The following is an 8957-nucleotide window of genomic DNA, read 5'->3' on the forward strand; positions in this document are numbered from 1 at the left end:
AGAGAAGCATCTGAGTGCCACGTTGGCCAAGGGACTTTGAAGAAAGAGACTCACATTCAGTGCCGTGTTTTCTATAACAAGCTACGCTATAATATCCACTGTGAAGTCTGCTGTGTGTTGGCTGCGTGAAAGTCTGCTGTGTGTTGTCTTGAACTGGTGACACTTTGAGAAGCAAAACGTTTGAAGTAGTGTCCTGCAGGCAGTACGTTGGGAAGAGGCACTGTTCTTCTGGAGGGTGGAAGTTGAGATGGATATAGTGGAAGCATGAGCCTGAGAGGATTTGAGAAAACATGAGTTACCTCTGCTTTCCAAGGCACTTTGGTGTGTTAGGAGGAATTCTGGATTTGTTAGGGCATGTAGGATGGGCATTGGAGCCTATTTTACCTAATTCACTGTCCAACAGTGAAAATTATTTGAATTATCTCAATACCAGACTAAACTTGACCTCAGCTACCTGAAGTACTTGGGTTGCCAATAGTTGAATCTCTCCTTGCCCCATGCTCTCAATTTTTTACTACTGACTTTTCAACTCATTCTCAGTCTCTGCCTTCATAAGCCTCTCCCATTTACCATAGAATTTACTTTCTCCTCTGCTATAACCTTGGCTCCATTTCCTGGCTTCTGGTTTTCTCTCTCCTTTGCAACTCATCAGTTCAAAAAGGTTTCCTGGGTAAAAAATTTCCCCTAGGTCAGTCAGCTCCTGGAAACACCCCTTCTGTTTCCTTCTCCACCCTCACTCCTCATTCGGTCTCTCCCAGGCCCATGTGCAAAACTGGGAAGAAATTGGAACTTCTGTAGATGTAAGGGAGAGGGTGCATTGGTCAGAGTCCAGCTGCAGACAGCAGAACACATTCCAGCCAGTTTAAAGCAGAAAGGGATTAAGGGGTATTCAGTGACTTACCAAATTATTGGGAAGATTGTTTATAGGACCAGCTCTCAAAGCCATACTACAAAACAGGGACACCAAGGCAGCCACAATCTCCCAGAAACATGACGCTGCTCAAAAAATTTGAAAGTGCCTGCAATAGCTGCGTGCTCTAGAAATACCCCATCCAAGCCACAATCAGGGAGGCAGTAGAAATAAGATACACAAGACACCAACATGACCAGGTGATACAGCATGATAAGGAAGTCCCTGCTATTTGGCAGCTTCAGAACTTTGACATATCTGCTACAATCCACACTTATAAAATAGATGGCTGAGGGCTGGGTACTGAGACCATACTCATTCTGCCGTAGTGGTGTTTGCCACCAGAAATAACAGAAACAGAAGTGTGGCATTCATCTCACTAGCCATCTCAAAGCTTTCACCAGTGATTCCAATTGGTAGAATCCGAATAATATCTAGAACTCTATCGCAAGATAGCCTGGAAAATACTGTTTGACTTTCTGACCCTCTGCTCTACAGGCAGACACACAAAAAGGTGGGAAGGGATGTTGTGCTTGAATGAATTGTGTTTACTACAGTGGGTTATCTTTGCTCTTCAGTGGCTCTTCAGGATCCCCTTCTCTAAATAGATTTATTGCCCATCTCTTTGGTATGACAGAGGATAGTCCTGTTTGGCTCAGGGAAGGATGACTCATAACCAGGCTATTATTTATCACAGATTGCATCATAGCCTCTTCCAACTTGTTGCCACAAATGTAGTAATGGCTAAGGGCAGATAAATCCCACTCCATGACACTGGGCCATTGCATAGATTTACTTGCAGTCCACACCGTAGATGGCATGGCGGCCACCCTGTAGATCTCTTTTTTGGGACAGAGATCAAAATCAGAAAGGATAAAACCCTTCAGACTTCTTTTCTAGGAAAATAGAAGTAACAGGTCAATTTATTTTCAGCACCATGTCTGAATGATCTTCATCTCTCTTGCAGCTGGAAACAGCACACGCTATCTTTTCTCTTATTTTTGTTCTCGTTTTTTTGTTTCAATCTTTCTATGTTCTCCAGTTATGTCCAGTTGGTTCTAGTCATTAGTAGACTCTTCCTGAGCTAGTCCAGTTCCATTGGAAACAGGAAATACTGGAAACCTCACTAGAAAATAGAGTCCGTTTCTGGCCTAGTTTTCGCAGAGTTTTGATGAGCCTCCAAAGTTTTGGTTGTTTATTCAGATTGAGCTTCTGAATCTCTTGAGATTCACTTCTTGCAACTGGTAAACCAACAGCCTGCAGGGAAAGAAAAAATCACATATTTGCTGGCTGATACTTGGAAAAATGTCTGTCTTTTCTCTGCTAGATTTACTAATTTACATGTGTTCCAAAGCTGAGGTCAACTGGTTGAAACTGGAGAACTGATTTTTAACAATTGAACAATCCAAAAATTATTTGCATTATTTCAATACCAGACTAAACTTTATTTATTCTTACTTAAGGTTGAAGGGAAAATGTGGATTATTAAAAATTATAGGGATTGAGCCCAAAAATACAGCTTTTCTGCAGAAGCTGGATTTTCTTAAAGAAAAATACAACTTAAAATTTATAATAAATGTGAGGGATTGGATCGTAAAGTCAGAGTATTTGTATTTAGAAGGGAATTTGCAGGTTCCAATATTCCTGATAGGTTATCTTCTGTTATCTTGGGTAAGTGGGTGTTACTGTAAATAAGATTTAGGTTTTCATCCAATGTTAGAAAATTCTTGGCCGGGCGCGGTGGCTCACGCCTGTAATCCCAGCACTTTGGGAGGCGGAGATTGGTGGATCACGAGGTCAGGAGATCGAGACCATCCTGGCTAACACGGTGAAACCCTGTCTCTACTAAAAATACAAAAAATTAGCCGGGCGTGGTGGCGGGTGCCTGTAGTCCCAGCTACTCGGGAGGCTGAGGCAGGAGAATGGCGTGAACCCAGGAGGCGGAGCTTGCAGTGAGCCAAGATCGTGCCACTGCACTCCAGCCTGGGAGACAGAGCAAGACTCTGTCTCAAAAAAAAAAAAAAAAAAAAAAAGAAAATTCTTAGCAAAACATAAGGATGCATTTGTTTAGAGGAAGGCAATGGCATTTATTACAAAAGCCCCACGATATTAAAGTATCTCTTCATAAGGATTTGATGTTGGTTCAAATTGTGGGACTAGTTATATGAAGTTGTGAATGTTATACATTCTTTCTGAGTTTATTTCTTCATTAATGTATAATTCAACCTTTTCTATTCTTACCAACATGTTGCTTAAAACAGCTGAATTTAAGGATGATAAAAAATATTCCATTATTTATTATTCCATCAAGCCAATAGAATATTCCTCAAATATTTCTGAGAGTCTTAGGGTGTCTTTCATTAACCCCCATACAAATCCACTTAAGCTATTATGTCAACCATCATGTGGAACGCACTTTTCTCTTTAATTTTTGATGGGTACCTTTATATCTGCTGGCTGCTAGTGAATAGTGCTGTCTCGTGATATGCAGCACCTCTCCAATGGCATATTTGTCCTGGTGTGGCCGTCAATATACTGCATGCCTTGATGTGTCAAAGCTTTAAGGTGGTTTGTAGCCAAGTGCAGATAAGACTACCTCATTCTATGTATTACTTAGGATGTTTGTGGTTGAGAATTACTAGAAAACTCAACCAAATATGGCTCAAACAAGTGGAAATTGTCTGTTGAACAATAAAGTAGATGTCCAAAGGTAAGAAAGCATATGTACCTGTGAGGATTAGGTTAGGTAGCAAGAAACAGAGACCAAAACTAACAGTGGCTTAAACAAGCTTTGTTTCTCTCTCACATACATAAGGCCAGAGATAGGAAAGCCAGGGCTTCTATAGTAACAGCACTCAATAGAATCTGGAGAAACTTGCATCTTCTTCTAGACTCCTCCCAGCTCTGCCATTTCCTAATCAGTGGCATTGTCCCCATGGAGTAAATTGGTAACTGGAGCTCCAGCCATTGTATTCATGCTCCCAGCAACTGGAAGAAGAGAAAGATGAAGATGTCTGTGACCTGGTGTTCTTGTAATGAAGGTTCCCAGAAGTTGCCACATGACACTTCTGCTTATATTCCCTCAGCCAAAGCTCAGTCACATGGACACACCAAACTGCAGAGAGATGATGTCTTTACTCTGGATGACCAGATGCTCAGCAAAACCAGCTCAGCAAAACCCCACGGAAAATGGGGAGAACAGTTTTGGAACAGAATTGTTGTCGACTACCATGGACTTCAACTCTGTTTTCCTGTGAGTCGCTTGGCTTTGCCTACTCAGTGTTTGGTTTCATTTTAATTTGGTAACAAAACTGTTGAAGCAGTTTCAGAACATGCCCATTGTGACTGTGTGCAAAGAGAAGAGGTGGCTTCCGGACATTCTCCTAAAGGAATGTGAGAGAATTTTCTCACAAGACCCAATCAAGGCTGGAACGAGTCTTGCTCACTTTTGAGACAGTCAATGGCAAAGGGGAAAAGACTACTCCTAGATGGGTCAAGTGCACCCCCTGACTGAAGAGGAGGTCCATTTCCCCAGAGTAAGCTTCTTGGTCAAAAAGGAAGAGTAGATAACTGAACAAAGTTGGGGTTATGTTAGGAAAAACAAAGAGACAGAATAGATGTTGAGCAGGGGACTCTCTGGTTTGGGCCAGAGAAGGGTGGCACTAAAGCCCACTGTTTCTGGCTCATGGGCACAAGCAGCTTCCAGAGAAATGACTCTTAAAGTTTTATTTTTATTTATTTATTTATTTATTTATTTATTTATTTATTTATTTACAGGGTCTCACTCTGTCACCCAGACTGGAGTGTGGTGGCCCAAACATGGCTCACTGCAGCTTTGACCTTCCAGGCCCAAGCAATCCTCCCATCTCAGCTTCTTGAGTAGTTGGGACTACAGAAATCCACGACCTCACCTGGCCAACTCTCTTTTGAAAATTTTTTGTAGAGATAGGGTCTTGGTATGTTGCCCAGGCTGGGTCTTTGTGTTAGTTATTTAGTTGTGTTATTTTAGTTGGTTGATGTTTTCTTTTACATTCCTTTGTCGTCTTAGGACCCAGACATGAATCCTATGGGTAGATCCAAAGATGTCAATAGTAGGCATCACATTTTGCTGACCTCTAAAATAGGGTATTCATAACCCGGTCAAGATCCTTGTGTTCAGCTCTCCCTTCCCTTAATGTAAGTTTCCTGTCATAAATTTCTTCACTCTTTCATGCAAACAGATTCCACAGGGCATAGCGAGATGGAGGGAGCTCCTATCCAAGTTGAAACCTACATTATATATAAAATGGAAATAGTAGTCACCCATTCCAAAAGGTTGTTATGAAACTTAAATATATGGCCTTTGAGTGTAGGTTCTCAGTTCTTCACACCATCAAATCCCCAGACAGCAGGTTATAACACATGGTAGTAAATAACACATAGTTAGATGTTTTGGCATTAGATTAAACAAGATAGCACATGTAGATGCTTAGCATACAGTAGGCATTTTATAAATGTGAGTTCTTTTCCTGCAGAGACTCTTGATGTCATCTGTTACACCTATTTCAGGGGAATTTCAATACCTGTGGTCTGTGTCCTGAGTTCCTGGTTTATATCTAACATCAAAGCCAAATTCATTTTTAAACTACCCCCAAACTCATGTCCCGGGCCGAAACATATAGGAAGACGATTTATTTAATTTTTTCCTGGGACAGGAATGAACCCCAGTAAAAGAAAGAGTATTCTTTCACTGTCACTCAGTGGAGAGAAGTTCTGTTGAGGTTGTGAACATGAAGAGTTGAGTCCAGTGGGGCAAGCACTAAGCAATATGGAAATCAAACAGCCCTGGGTAAATTGGCTTGACACTTGCAGTAGTTATTGAATGAAACCGTATTTTAATGAAGAAAGAGGTCATTGTCAGTAAATGCAATTTAACTATAATGAGGTTGTAAAAACTTGCATTTTATTATTGATCCTACAAGAACTATAAGTAAGAAAAGAAATCATGGGAATTATAGGTGACTTTCTTTTTATTAGGCAATTACAGTTTTTTTCAGACAAGGCATGGATGTTTTCTGAGATGTTTAAACTTTGTCTAATCATATAAAAATTACCATAGAGCATTTGCCATATTCTTTCTTTCTTTCTTTTTTTTTCCATTTTGAAAGGTAGTTGTCTTGTAGGTGCTTTTTATATTGGCCATAAAGTGTACTCTTAATGGTAAAGGCTCCCTGATATAAGTTTATATATTTGTTCCTGTATGGCATTGACATCCATGAAATCAGATTGTATTAAGTTATTCACTAGGAGCAATGTGAAAGGCTGCCTCATCCAATAGAGTAGATTTTATTTTTTTTATTTCCCAGGAAGATGATTTCAGTCAGTCATTCCATACCTAGGGTGAGATTGGGGTCAACTCTTCCAGGAGGTGGTTAGAAGACGGACTCCCCTTTCTCCTCAAGCCTCATTCAATGGTGGCTCCTCCCTGGGCCCGGAGCCGAGGCCCAGTCTTGGGAAAGAAATCTCTCTGTACAGTTCACCAGAAACGACATAAAACTTACAAACCAGATTTTTTCCTTTGGAAAAGTTGCTAGTGTTTTACCAAGTTCTTTTACATATCAAAATAATTTCTCACTTCTGCATTCTCTTCACTTCCAATTTTGAATTTCTCATTTGCTCCTCCATGGGCATCCATGGATCATGGTTTTGCAGTGTTGAACAGGACCAAGAAGTCCTCTGCTCTCACATGACTCACGTGTTCAAGAAAGAGACAGACTGAAATTGAGTAAAGAGAAAAGTAAAAAACTATGATAATAACAGATCATAAAAGTGCTGTAAGAAAGTGAAACAAGATAAGGTGGTAAAGAGTGTTTGAGGGCGACATTAGCTGGAGTGCTCCAAAGGCCTCTCGGAGGAGGTTACATTTGCTCTGGGACCTGGTTGAAGGTATTCTGTCACTCTCTACCTGGAATCACAGCTATTCATTTTAATCTTCCATTCTAGATTCTAAGTTCCTTAAGGGCACTGTCTTTCTCTAACTGATCTTTGTATCCTGTAGAGCTCACAGCCTTATGCCTTCTACTTGGGAGGTGTTCAATCAACAGTTGCTAAATGAATGATGATGATCTCATATTGACCCACAAAGCCCTCAGAGCTAAGAATTGTTACCCATATATACAGAGTGGCCAAGTCACTTGATTAAAGTAGTAAGTGAGGTACCACCACTCCATCATGCTTTTCTTTCTGGAAGCCCATAGATAGTTCTTTACAGTAATGTAAATGTAATTTTAGGTAGGGGATTTCATGCTTTTTGAAATTATGGAAATACCAGTTTAAAAAATACAGAACACCACTACAAGATCAAAAAGTTGACAATTCTTCACTTTGACTGCTGGGAGATGATGTTTTAGGTAGGATACAGAACAGGAGAATGAAACTATATTCTAGGATATAGTTATCAGTTTTTGAAACTTCTGAGTGGAGAACTGCTTTAGATCACAGACATAAAAGGTTTGGAAGCTTACAATTTAATTCTAATTATCTAGGACCTAGAAAATTCCAACACTTTCCATGAAGTGGTACTAGGAAGTGGGGAAGTAGTACTGTGGAAATTCAGGATGAAAATGAGGAAAACTCTTCAGTTACCATCTGGTTTACTCTGATATGACTTCATTGCTCTTTAGTGACGTTTACTGGGCTTTGTGAGATTCACCTTTTAACCTACGTTGGTGTATTAGAGTTCTCCAGAGAAACAGAACCAAAGGGATATATATAGATGAGGGAGTTGCTTTTATTACTAGGAATTAGCTCACACAATTGTGAGAAGTTCTAAGATCTGCTGTCTGCAAGGTGGAGAGTCAGGATAGCTGATGGTATAGTTCTAGTCCAAGTCCAAAGCCCTGAGAGGTAGGAGAGCTGATAGTGTAAGTTTCAGTCTGAGTCTGAAGGCCTGAGAACCAGAAGAGCTGCTGGTGCAAGTTCCAGTCCAAGTCCCACACAGAAGGCTGGAGAACACTGATGTTCCAGCTTGAAGACAGTCAGACAGAGGGCAAATTCTTTTTTATTCAGTCTTTTGTACTCTTTAGGTCTTCCATTGATTGGATGAGGCCCACCCACATTGTGGAGGTCAATCTACTTTACTCAGTCTATCGATCCAAATGTTACTGTCATCCAGAAACACCCCCACAGACATACTTAGAACAATGTGTAACCAAATATCTGGGCACCCTGTGGCCCAGTCAAATTGACACGTAAAGCTAACCATCACAGATGGAAATTTGTGTTTCTAAAGGAACCTATCCAAGGGAAGATGTCCACAGATAAGATTTTTTGAACTATTGATCGGAAGATAAATGTTTCATTGGAGAAGGAAAATGTATGAAGCTTAGATTACAGCGATGGAATGTGCTAAATTTGGGAATCTAGGAAAATTTGCACCAAAGAACAAGGCATTGTGAGAGAGCAGAGAAGATGTTCGCATTATTTTGAGTGCAGCAGTGTGATGAGCCAAGAACACAATGGGCATTCAGTTAGATGGAGCATGCCTGGTACTGTCTCCTCATGTGAATGACATTGTCATGAGAAAAGCCGCCTGCAAATGAAGGAAGCTGTCATTAGGAGTGGGCAACAAGGAGTCCAGGAACATCACTTTGGGAAAGGTCTGTTGATGAATTTAGGGAAGGTTTGTGCAATGAACACAGGATGAGATTACAAAAATCTTATGATGCAAATCCAAATAATTGTATTTGAGGATGAAGATTCTGAAATTTCTTGAACAGTGCAGACCTGGCATAGTTTTTGCTGACTCGGTCACAGGCAGTATAAACTTAACACACATTGCTTCACTTTTTCCACATTGTGTTTTTCCTGTACATAGGGCACCAGGAACTATTCCTCTCATGACTTTATTAGATTGGCCTGAACTATCAGCAACTGGGGTGGCTTGCTGCTATTATCACCTTTCCTGTTTCTCATTGCTACCCAGGAGAGTCTAGTCCACCAAAAATGGTTACAATCAGATGATAGGCAACTTCCTGGTGCTTACACCCTTGGACAATCCCCTTCCCCT

The 8957-nt window shown here is 40.6% G+C and overlaps 1 long non-coding RNA gene across 1 annotated transcript; it reads right to left on the minus strand.

The window, feature by feature from the left end:
• Window positions 1-1802: 1802 nt before the first annotated feature.
• On the minus strand, window positions 1803-3717 carry LOC108585864. The gene is made up of 2 exons (XR_001902397.2): window positions 3639-3717; window positions 1803-2167 (listed from the first exon to the last, which is right to left on the minus strand). It is a non-coding gene; the product is annotated as an uncharacterized LOC108585864 (long non-coding RNA).
• Window positions 3718-8957: the final 5240 nt, after the last annotated feature.

This window comes from Papio anubis, chromosome 3, assembly GCF_008728515.1.
Source record: "Papio anubis isolate 15944 chromosome 3, Panubis1.0, whole genome shotgun sequence".
Taxonomy (NCBI): domain Eukaryota; kingdom Metazoa; phylum Chordata; class Mammalia; order Primates; family Cercopithecidae; genus Papio; species Papio anubis.